A 13,081-nucleotide genomic window follows, 5' to 3' on the forward strand; every position below is an offset into this window, starting at 1 on the left:
GTTTTATATATTTTGTATATTGTTGTATATACAAAGCTATAGTTTTATGTATCTCAAAGGTGCTAATCGTGTCTTATTCTTTTTTTATCATCTAGCATTTAGTAAGCACCTGTCTGATAGAGGGTAAATGATTACTGAATGTTTGGAATTAATATTAAAATATGGTGATAAAAATATAAGTTCAGTCTTCAATATGGAATCCTTGCTTTCACTCTAGTCTTTACATCCTGCACATCACACACACTGCTTTTTTATTCTAAAAATTAATTGTGGGAATCACTACTTAAAACTCCCATCTGGTTTCTTATTACTTGAAAGATGAAGTCTAGTTTTGCACATGGCTTACTTTTCACTTCATAGTATGACCTGACTCAGCTTAGCCTCCGACTTATCAAGGGACTTGTTCCCCCTTGAAGACTTAGCTATTTCATCTGTGTACCCTCCACCTCCAATTGAAATACCCTTCTCTTGTTCCCAAAGTGCTTATCACCTTGTTATAAATGTTCATTCACTTATATGACTCTTGGGAACTACTTGAAGATGGGGATTTCTGCCCTGATATATTTAAATTGTTCATCTTTTAAATACTAGTGTTTGACACATAGTAGATCAACAAATGCTTGTCTAGTGATTGTATACTGTCCTCTGAGTCCCAAATAATTATTATACTCATTAAGTATACAAGAATCCTTTAGTAAAAAATACAATTTAAAGTCACATGTTAATTTTAACATTTAGTAAACTGTTTTCCAAGAAGTTTTGACTGTTGTATATATTCCAGTTATTTTCATACTGACACAACTTATATTCGTTAATAAAAATGACTGTATTAGTTTCCTATTGCTGCTGTAACAAATAGCCATAAACTTAGTGGCCTAAAACAATGCAAGTTTATTATCTTACAGTCTGGAAGTCAGAAGTCTGACATAGGTCTTATGAGACTAAAGTCAAGTTGACAGGGCTGCATCCTTCTGGATGCACTAGAGGAGAAAAGGTTCCTTGCCTTTTCCAGCTTCTGGAGGCTGCATGCATTCCTTGGCTTGTGGCTCCCTTCCAGTAACTGCATCACTCTGACATCTGTTTCCGCAGTTAAATCTGTTATATCTCCTTCTCTGACTCCCTGGCCTCCCTCTTTCCTTATAAGGACCCTTGTGATTACATTGGTCCCACTGGGATAATCCAGGATAATCTCCTCATCTTAAGATCCTTAATTTAATCACACCTGTAAAGCCCCTTTTGCCATGTAAAGTATTGGGGATTAAGACACAGACGTCTTTGAAGCATTATTGTGCCTAGCACACTGATTAAAATCTTAAAAACTTACTTGTTTTCCTAACAGTAAGCAAAAAAAATAAAAGTAATTGACAGAAAGAACAATAGATTGAGAGATGTGTTCTAAGCAACTGCAAGTGAAGTATTTATACCAAGATTTAGACAGAGTCAGTGGTTTTTAGTTTCTGTTAAATACTCTCCAAACCAGACAACCTTATGATTTGGTATAATTAATATAATATCTTTGAGTGAGCAGTATGATTTGCATTGGAGAAAGAACACAAGGTTAAAAGATCAAGCATATTAGTCTTACAGAGTCAGAAGTAGCATATTCAGGCTGATGAAAAAGTATTAAATGTGAACTGGTAAAAGTAAAAATTATAAATCTTATCATAGTACTTGACCTTATCTGAATAAAAATCGGCATAAATACTGTAAGAAACAAAATTTATACATAAAGGTTGGCATAAAGATGTTTAGCTGTGGCAAATTTCACTCAAAGTCTCCATCAAGAAATTGCAGTTACTTCTTGCATGAGGAACAAGGGAGTTTTTCTGGAGATTTTCTCTATGGCAAACATATTTATAGAACTTTTAAAGAGAAGCATTAATAGTTATGTTGCTTGAGCTTATCTTCATCTGCAGCAGCTAAGTTCTTTGCTCTCAAAATATATGGTGCACATAATATATAAAATAGAGCATTGAACATTTGGTACTGAAAACATGTAGCTCTCCACTTAAATTACCTTAAACCATAAATATTTTTATCTCATATGCTCTTTTTACTGTACAGGCATATAGCTGTAGGAAACTATTTGAGTCTTAGGGAATTGGATTAGCCACTGCTTCTCTGTAGTGGATGAGCTTGACATTTAACTGCTACAAAGAATAAGTGAAGAGACATGCCATGTTTCTGGATGAAAGTCTTAACATTGTAAAAGTTTTCCAGGATGTTTTACTGTTTGTATTTTGAATTTTCAGTGTTACATGGCCTTGGATTTCTTGCTTTTTAGACCTACCTTTGTTACAGAATTTAGAGACAAGTTTGTTGGCTCTGCTTCCTAACACGACAGATACTTTGCAGGACGTTGCTTTGATTTGCCTCTTTTTGTACATCGAGGATGGAGCAGCTTTCTTTTTCCATCTTAAGGCATTACCAGTAACTAGAACTTTCGTTAAGGTGGGTATTTCAGGAGCAGCTAATATGCAAACGCATAGTTAGTGAAATGTTTCTAGAGAAAACGGAGCATAAGCATTGCTTGAATTAATTATTTGGAATTTTTTTTAATGTGATCAGATTAGTAGAGATGCTTATTTGCTTTATTCTTTATTGGTTATTGGTTTCTAGTAGTTCCTAGGAAAATCTAATTAATGGACTATGTACCACTTCAAGAGGAAAGCTTAACTATGAAAATTCAAAAGATAGAAGTTATCTTTTGAAAAAGCAAGTCACCATCATTTTAATTATTGGATAAAGCAGAGTGATGGCAAGAAATTTATGACATTGGAAAATTGGGATGTGATAGGAGAGTCTGCAAATATTTTGCCCATATTAGTTTAGCTTTTTTGAGTATCTTCTAGTCTAACAACATTTTCCCCAAATTGCAATAATTGCAGATATATTTTCTCTAACATTTTTTAGAAAAGATTTTTAAGAACAGGTTTATTATTTATTTCAAGCACAATTCTACTCTGTAGGCCCTACCAGTAACCAGACAGATTAAGGCAGCTTCAAATAGTTCACAGTGAGTAGCAGCGACTTCTCACTGCGAAGGTCAGGACACTTAACAGCCTGCTCTGTTTTATGGAGACATTGGCTGCTCCTGGTGAGTTAGCTGTTCTCTGAGAGCCTGTTAGTCACTGGAGAACTGCCAGACTTTTTAAGACGTTAGTTACTTAATGTGTCCCATCTGAAAAGCTGTATGTTGGTGTTTTGTGGAGGAGCTAGAAATAATCCCACATTCTTTATTTTCTATAATGAGAATATAATTTCAAGGAATTTACTCTAAGGGAGTAAGTTTCCTACTAGACTTTGGGAATGTGTATACGGTAGCCAATTGAAGTAGATTTTTAAAAAACTTTTTTGTTTGTTTTGAAATAAATTCAGACTTATGGAAAAGAACCTTATGAAGGATGTTCATATTTCCTTTGCTCAGATTTCCCATTTGTTAGCCTTTTTGCCAAATTTGCCTTATAATTCTCTTCATACTTTTTTACACATTTTTATGAATTTTTCAAACTATTTGAGAGTAACTTGCAGATATCATGCCCCACTACCCATTAATACCTATGTGTGTTTTTCTTTTCCTAAAAACAAGGCACTGTTATGTAACCACACTGCTACCGTCACAATCGGGAAATTAACGTTGATCTCTTATTACCATTTAATCCACAGACCACGTTCAGATTTCGTCAGTCATCTCCATAATGTCCTTCATTGGCCCAGGGTCCATGACCAGTGTCTCTCTAGTCTCCTTCAGTCTGGAATAGTTCTTTAGTCTTTTCTTCTCTTTATTACCTTGACATTTTTAAAGAGCAACAGCTGCATTTTGAATAGGCCAGTTATTCTGTAGGATATCCCCAATTTGGGTTTGACTGATATTTCCTCATGATTAGATTCAGGTTATGCATTTTTGGAAGGAATACCACAGACGAATGTCCTTCTCAGTGCATCATATCAGGAGGCATGAGATGTTGATTTGTTTCATTATTGATGATGCTAACTTTTTTTACTTGTTTAAGATGATGTCTGCCAGCTTTCTCCAGGATAAAGTTAATAAGAATTTTATACTTGTCACTTAATAATATATATTTTGTGAGGAGATACTTTTTAAACTTTTACCCTTTAGTGGTCATTGATGATCTTACCTAAATCTATTGTTCCTGTGATGGTTGTGAAAGGATAATTTTTGATTCCACCATTCCATCTTCATGAATTGGTTGACATTCTACATAAAGTAGAGCATTCCCTTTATCTATCTATCTATCTATCTATCTATCTATCTATCTATCTATCTATCTGTCTATCAGTGTGGATTTGTGAATTCCTGTTTTGGTCAATGGGCTATAATCTGTTACTGTCATTATTATTTTGAAGGTCAGATTGTCCCAAATTTGGCCATTAGAAACTCCTTTATACTGACTTCTGTGTCTTTTTACATACCCACATCATTCTTTGAGCACTTTCTTCTGGCACATAAACGTGTTTTGGGCTCATTTTATACTTATCCTGCCCCAGCCTGAGAATCAGCCCTTTCTTCAAGAAGCCCCAGATTCTAGTAGTGGAAAATGGTATTTAGAAACCAAGACCGGGACACGTGTTGTATTCATTGCTCCTGGGTCATAGCTTCTAGGATCTCTCAGTGGACAGACTTGTGAAATGTATGTAGTATGTGTTGCCTTAGTCAATTTGGGTGGCTATCCCAGAATCCCAGAGACTAGGTGGCTTAAACAATAGACATTTATTTCTCACAGTTCTGGAGGCAAAGAAGTCCAAGATCAAGGTGCTGGCAGATTTGGTGTCTGGTGAGAGTCCTCTTCCTGATTTGCTGTATCCTCACATAGTGGAGGGAGTGAGAGAGAGAGAGAGAGAGAGAGAGAGACAGAGAGAGAGACAGAGAGAGTGTGAGAGTATGAGAGTGTGCACTCCCTTTTCTCTTCTTCTAAGGGTGCTAATCGCATCGTGAGGACTCCACCCTTGTGATGTCATCTAAGCCTAATCACCTCCAAAGGCCGTGTCCATCACATTGGAGGTTAGAGCTTCAACATACTAACTTTTGTGGGGGGGACGACGACGACACACAATTCAGTCTATAGCATGCAAACACATTTATCTACATCTATTTCTGTGCGTATATATTTGTCTTACTTGTATATTAAAAAGCCTGAGTTTTTAATATTATTTTAAAAATTATCTATTTATATTTAACCACGCATTCACACTGATATTTCCAATTCCAACCCAACACCACAAATTATTCTAGACTCTCATTTTAATTTGTTATTTCATGTTCCATCAGTGAGAATCCTGTCTCCCCTTATAATCAACTATTTACATCCTCAAATATTTACATATTTGTAATCTCCCTGAATGTAACAAATCTTGTGATCAAGCTGGCTGCTTTCTTAGTCCCTATCATGTAGTGTCTTGATGACACGTGATGCCTCCTTGGCCCCAACCAGACTGGCCAAAGCTTCAGCACCAGCCCCAGTGAACATGCCGATTTGCCAGCCAAGTAGAGGGTCATCCTGGCAACTTCACATAGATGTACAAATGCATAAGGAATAAGATATGATCACTATTTTGTGACATATTCAAACTAGTTGCATTGGAATACTTTATCTCATGTTTTTAAAGTAAGCGATAGAAATAACATAGGTCTTTGTGATAGAGATTATTGCTTGCGTTAGCATTTTAATATCTCATATTTAAAGGTTGTAAAGATCAAATTAGAAACCCCTTTTAAATTTTTATTTTTCCTTCTTCTCTCCAAGCCCCCCAGTACATAGTTGTATATTTTAGTTGTGGATCCTTCTAGTTGTGGCATGTGGGACACCACCTCAGCATGGCTTGATGAACGGTGGTAGATCCATGCCTAGGATCCAAACCGGTGACTGGTGAGACCCTGGGCTGCCAAAGCAGAGCACGTGAACCTAACCACTGGGCCACAGGCCCGGACCCAGAGACCCCTTTTAAAGAGTTATTATTGATAAAGTCTTCTTTTGAAGTTATCATGAAGGAATCACATTATGTCTCTATTTTAAGATGTTTGGAATATATCACTGACATCAGTGTTTTTTTCTTTTAGTTGTTGTAATCATGTGTGTTTCAGTTGAACTTTTTTCTTCCCTCCTTCTCTTTAGATGGTAAATATAACTAGAAGTAACGAAGGTAACCATTTTTAGGTCTGTGAAATTCTCTGAACTCTTTCATTCTATAGATTTAAAAATATACAACTTCTCATATTCTTAAGTTGAATCTACATTATTAAAATTTTTAAAAGTCTTATATATGAAATATTTTTTAGTTATCTGGTTGAAGCTTTTCAATTTCCCATTGTCTCTTTTACCTTGTAGTATAATGTGAGTCAATATAATGTAGTTATATGAGTATTATATGTGGTATAATATAGGAATCAACTATGGGAGGAAGGATCTGTCTCTCCTGTAGGTAATTTATTTACTGGGTCATTGCCTTTATCTTATACTCATGCACCTCAATGTTTGTAAAAGGGAAAAGAATCTTGCATTTTCCTTTCCTAACAAGGGAACGTAGATTGTTTTATTTTATGACTTACATTCTCTGTGTCTTCTTGCTTCGAATGAAAATATTATGACAGAAGTGGGAGCAGATTGTGCAAAGAATCTGTAAGTTCTTTTAAATATCCCCACTTCCACACATACTTAAAAGTACTACGTAGAAGGGCTGTATGGTTCAGATAATGTTTTGGATCAGTGGACAGGAGTGGCTTCCTTTGTTCCCCATAGTGGATGAGAGAATAGGCTGAGGAATGACCCTGGCACCTGAGATAGATACGATGAATGAGTAGCAAAATGTGGGTCACTGTGGAATGACAAGGAAAGCAATTCACGCCTAGAAGATACTCAGTTTTTGGAATGACGTGTAATGGCAAGTGAGATTGGAGGCAGTTAAGTGTGTGGTATTTTTTCAGTTATTTGTGCTAATCCTTGTGGGAGGCAGCAAGCAAAGAATATACGCACCGTGGTAAGACAGGCATGATTTTTTACTGCTGACTCCACTTCTTGCCATGTGTCCTTTACAGGCTAAGTCTTCAATCTCAGTTTACTCATCTGTAAAATGAAGGTGATAATATACCTACCATATGGTTTGGTTATGAGGATATAGAAAGTATATGAGACTCAAAAATAATTATTAGTTACCTTTTTCTGCTTGTTTACTTGTAAATAGTTATTCTAAGTATTAACTACACGTTCTGAATTGCTTGCTTTGTGCCATTTTCATTTTTATCTAAAAGTGGCTATAAGTGCCCATACCTCACCAGCTGAACTTTAGCTTCCCCTATAGTGCCAGCAGAGTGCTGGGAATGTGGTCCTCTTTATCGTCCATGAAAGTCTTCTCTGCTTCACCCATGGTGTTTCATCTCTCTGGGTGATTGTTGACATTCCTATTGTGTCCTGGGTTTTTCTGTTTTGTCTGTTCAGGGCCACAGTCAGCTACAGGAAACTGATGCCTCAGAACCTTGGTTTTAGTGAAGCTTGCAGTCATAGTTCCTCTTGGCTCCATGGAACCTCTTCTGGGCAGTTAGTACACTTACACTTTGGTCACAGTGCTTGTTCCAGGAATGGGCCAAACCAGGAGAGCTCTTCTTTGGACGTTTTGCACTTGGGCCCATCTTCTGTGACAGAGCTGGAAGGGTGCTCCTGTAGCCAAGAGGGAACAAAGCCAACGCACAGGGAGCTGAGATGGAGAGTGCCTTGTTTCAGCTGTCTGTAAAGCCTATTCTGCGCAGGCTCTTTCTGGTTACACAAAAATGAGTTCTCTTTGCTTAAGTTAGTTTGAGTTGGATTTCTGCCATTTTTTGCCAGAGAATATGGGATTTGCCTGGAATTCTCTCTCCCACTCCAGTTGACTAAATTTTGCTCATCCTATAGGCTTGGTTCAAGCAAATTCAATTCTTCTAAAAAGTCCATTCTGAGCCCTCAGACTGAGCTGAGTTACCTTTCTCTTTTCATGGTTCCTCTCAATACTGCTCTCTCTCTCTCTGTCAGTTTTTTTTTTTTTCGTGAGGAAGATCAGCCCTGAGCTAACATCTGTGCCAGTCTTCCTCTATTTTGTATGTGGGATGCCTTCACAGCATGGCTTGATGAGCGGTGTGTAAGTCCGTGCCTGGGATTCAAACCCGCAAACCCTGGACCACTGAAGTGGAGTGTGTGAACTTAACCACTATGCCATTGGGCTGGACCCTCAATACTGTTTTCTTAATACTTTATTTTGAAATTTCTTTGTGTACAAGTGTATGTCTCCTACTATATTCTATTCCTAGAGTGTAAATAGTATGAACCTTTAGTACCAATACAAATACAGGCACATTGTAGATACTTAATAATTGTTTGTTTAATTCACTGAATGACAAGGCAAGGGTATGCCTACTTCTCAACTATGTGCAAATAGTTCCTTAATAAAGATCTTTGGTGACAAGAATGCAATGTAGAATTCCTTTTTATTTATTTTTATCATTACAGTTGTTGCCTAACTCTGATAGTAGAGTGATGATCATTTAAAAAAGTTAGAAAATGTACAGAAAAGTTTCCTATAGTCCTACTCCTGTTTCCTCAGAGTTCTCAAGACTGAAAATTGCATAGAAACAAAGCCTACACTCAGATTGCTCATAATAATTTGTATATATTATTAGTAGCTTCTACAAATCTACTAGCAAATTCCATCACTTATAATTTCTAGATCGTCTTCTGTAATTGGTTGTTTAGAAATATTTAGGAAAGCTGTTGTAAAGCCCATTACAGCCTCCTTTCCCTTTATTCTCTGTGGGACACCTCCAGAAAGAGCTTAGCTGAAGCTTGCTGTGCGTGTTCATTTGCTGGGGTTCCCTCAGGAGCTGAGTTTGCGTCCGTCTCATTTCATGCTTACAAGGCTTTGGTTTACCATGCCTTTGAATGAGAACCAGCAAAGATTTTCTCAGTTACGGTGGCAGGATTGTGGGGAGTGGTGTGGGAAGGCAAGTGTGGGCAAACACACCCAGGATGGAGCCACATGGGACATATTAAAGGGAGCAGTGGGTGGAGAGAGAGTGAGGTGCTGTGCCAGAGGAGCCCTCATTGCACAGGAAAAAGCCTTAGGGAAGCAAGTGTTCATATCCACACAGATCAAATGGGACATGAAAGAATGGAAGATTCAAAACAGAAACAGCCATCTGCACGTATCGTAAACATTTGGTAAGTGGTGATTTCTCCATCTGTCCCCTGATGAGCTGGAGTACTAAACTGGAGTAAAGCAACAACACATAACAAGAGAAGGCCTTGTAATGGTCTCTTTCTCAGTTATGCCAGTGTCTCGTTCCACTTTCTGAATTGGAGTAGTGACCCTTTGGTTCTGTCTGGAAAGAAGACGGGACGATAGGAAATAAGAGATTTTGGAGCATGTGCTCAGTCGGAATGGGGTGAAGGAGCAATGTGGATTCTTTTGAAAAATGGTCTGTTTAATTGAGAATTCACAAAATCTCGTTTATTTAATTTTGAAGCAACAAAACAATGCTAAACTAAACTCCGATTTTCAGAGTAGAAAGTTGTCAGCCTTTAAAGCCATGTGTATTTCCCAGTGAGAAAGGAATGTCTTCCAACTTAAAGTCTAATTTTTGTCATCTCTTCATCCAGATTACAGAGTAAATTTTGTTATTTCCAATTACAGGGTAAATCTATGGTGAGAAATAGCAACAGATGCTATGAGAATATTTTGTGGAAGCTTGGACTCTCAACTGTCCTGTGTGTTTGTCATAATTTTCTTTTATTGTGTTCATGAGGGTGCTTGCAATTGTAAATGAATAAATTGTCCTGCTCATTCCTTGTTGGAAATTTAGAGTGAAATACCTTTATCCAATCTTGCTCATTCGATGTGGACTAACTCTGGTTTTTCTCCTTTTCCATATGAGTGTTTTTGGGAATACTTTATTATGTAGATTGAAAAATTAACTTAAAATTCTGTTCATTCTATTCAAGTTCTTCAGGACTCTGTGCTCTGAAGTCATATGGGTTCTCAGACTGAGGTTTTTCTAAGTTCCTCCTTGCATTTCAGTGTTATCTTAGTCTGTTTGGGTGCTGAAACAAAAATAGCATAGACTAGGGGACTTATAAACAACAGAAATCTTTTTCTCACGGTCTCGAGGTTGGGAAGTGCAAGATCAAGGTGGCAGGTTCATTGTCTGGGGGGATCCATTTCCTAGTTCATGGATGGCCATCTTCTAGGTATAACCTCACATGGCAGAAGGGATGAGGGAGATCTCTGGGTCTCTAACGGCACTAATTTCATTCATGAGGGCTCCACCTTCATGACCTAATCACCTCCCAAAGTTTTGTTTCCTTCATTTTTTTCTAATTTGCCCCAGATTTTTTTTTCCCTTTTTCTTTCCTTTCTCTGTCTCTTTCTTATGCTTTTTGGTGAGGAAGATTGGCTTTGAGCTAACTTCTGTTGCCAATCTTCCTCCTTTTTTTTTTTCCCTCCCCAAAGCCCCAGTTCGTAGTTGTATATCCTAGCTGTAGGTCGTTCTAGTTCTTCTATGTAGGATGCTGCCACAACGTGGCTTGGTGAGCAGTGCATAGGTCTGTGCCCAGGATCCGAACCATGGAACCCTGGGTCCCTGAACTGGAGGGCACAAATTTAACCACTTGGCCATGAGACCGGCCATCTCCTTTCTCTTTTAATAGCAGTTCTACATAAATAAATTTAAAAAGCATTTGGGGTCTCCTTTAAATTAATGCCTTTTATTTTATCCAGGATTTTTTTTAAAGAAAAATTGTATAGACTTTCTTATCTGATAGAAATATAAATGTCCGGGCAAGGAAGTCCTGGCAAATAGCACCATATTTGTCAAGCCCTGAAGGCTTAGGTGGTCAAGGTCAGACCAGAGATCTTGAAAGCCCTGGGCTAACCCTAGATCGCTCTGTTTTAGAAACACGCCCCGGAAGTCCTGTTCCATATGCGTTCTCCTGTTTACCTCTCCCTCAATCTGCCCTGAAGATGTTTGTGATGAGCTTTGTCCAAGAAGGCAAAGACTTTTGTAATACTGCTTCACATGCAGTATGATTCCATTTCAAAATGAACGAAGAATTAATTCAGGGAACTGTATTGTCAGAATCCATTTTGGAAGAAAATGGTCCCGCATTTGTCTATTATATTTTCATTTCTGTTGTGTTCTGTCCCTTGATTCTGTATATAGAGTGAGTTAGCTTCTGAGAGTATTGTTTTTATTCATAAGAGCTAAATGAAACTATTATACATTAATTCCTGACTTGTTTGTTTTTCTAGAAAAATAAATCTAGTACAGATTCAGATTACCATACCGGTTTTCCAATGTTTACTATTATATAGATGATTGAAAAAAAGAAGAGTGGACCAGAAACCCGCTGGAGGGGTATGCAAAACATATGAAAATTTTCATAGGTAAATTTTCAAATTTTTTTCCTTAAAAGTCTGATTTTGTAGTTTACATCAGACCTTGGTGTGGAATGTACAAAAGCAGATATCTGTTTGAGATCTGTCCCTTGAGATGGAGATGAAGATGAGATGTAACGTATCAGCTTTGTGTGCTTTATCCCTTGCCCTCCCCTACAAAAAACCCCTTCCAAACCCTAATGAACAAACAAACCCCACAGTACTGAAGCACGCTGTTCTGCCACACGCCCATCTGGGCGAGCAGTGTGGGATCGGTTGCCGAGAGACCAAAGAAAAGACCTGGAGACAGCGAACGAGACGTGGATTTATTGGGAGTTACTTACAGGGAAGGTCCAGTGGTGGCTGGCTGGACAGCATGGTGCACCTGCTACCACCCCTGAGAGAAGCTTGCTTAAGTAGGCAGAGGAACAAAGGCTGCATGCTTGCCAAGGGGGATCATCCCTGTATGACCTGCATTCCAAGGACCAGAGCCCCCAACTCCTTCTGGAGACCTTGAGGGTCTTTGTGCCAATTATCCCACAAGAAAGCAGCTGGGTCAGCCAAGCTCAGGACAGCTATCATCGTGAGTGTTGGCGTGTAGCCCAGATAAGAAGCCTCAAGGACACATGGCCGTTAAAGGGGCATGCTGGCTAATGCCCCCACACACACCCTTAGTAAAGGCTGCCTTTTATTTTCCCTGTAAGTTTCTATACTTGTAGAGAATACCAGGTATTAAAAACCAAGTTTTATATTGTTTAATACCAAGTATTACATTCTTGCTTCCTGACTTCATTTTTATGGTGCATACTTTCACAGTCTATTCCTTATTTCAGCCCTTCTTCCTGCCGATAAATTGTTAGAGGAGAGTTTCCCAAAGTATATCAGAAATTGATGATAATTTGCTAAATTAATTATTCTGAGAAAAGTAATTTAGCATTTTCTTTTTGCTTCTCTAAGCAACACAGAACAAAAGAGAACAGAAATGTATGTTTTAAAGATTTTTCACTTAGTGAATAAAGCACTGTGGTAAATGCTATGGCAGGTGCAAAGATGAGTGAGACCAGTGGTCCCAGCCCTTGCAGGGTCTTCTAAATCTAGTGAAGGAGAGCGATGTTTATGAATAATTCAAGAGAGTGAATGTAGGACTAAGGGTAAGTGCCCGGTGAGGTCTAAATACACAAGTCGCCAGCCTCCAGCTTCAAAGTGGGGCCCCAGTAGTGTAAGGTTGATGAGCTCCCCTTAGAATTCTGTTTTAATAATGTTGATATACATGGGTAGTTAAAAGTTAGTATTTTGTAGATATTCACTCTTTCTACTTTTGTTTAAAGATTTTTGATCTGGGAATGTTTTCCCTTTCACGTAGTTTTTGGACATCAAAAGCCTTTTGTGGTTATTACCAGACCTTGGATTGTGCAAGGCTGCTTCCAAGTCTGTGTGGGCTTTTGCCCTATCAGGTAAGATGTTGAACCCATGGCTGAGTACTTCCTAGAATCTTATCCCAGTGTTGCTAGGAAAGGAATTTGAAGTTGAGCTGAATAAGAGGAAGCATTATTTGATCTAGTGTATACATTTATCCTAATATGTCTAGAATCACAGAGTTAGCAGAAGCCAGTCATAATAAAAAGTCTAACCTCCTCCCAGTTCTTAGCTGTGTGCGTGCTTCCTG

At 38.2% G+C, this 13,081-nt stretch overlaps 1 protein-coding gene across 4 annotated transcripts in view; it reads left to right on the top strand.

Moving 5' to 3' along the window:
- Positions 1 to 13,081, top strand: part of TBC1D4 (TBC1 domain family member 4) — a 172,717-nt gene that overhangs the window by 39,126 nt on the left and 120,510 nt on the right. The window lies entirely within an intron of this gene.

The sequence above is a fragment of the Equus quagga genome, chromosome 6 (genome assembly GCF_021613505.1).
Source record: "Equus quagga isolate Etosha38 chromosome 6, UCLA_HA_Equagga_1.0, whole genome shotgun sequence".
Classification (NCBI taxonomy): Eukaryota; Metazoa; Chordata; class Mammalia; order Perissodactyla; family Equidae; genus Equus; species Equus quagga.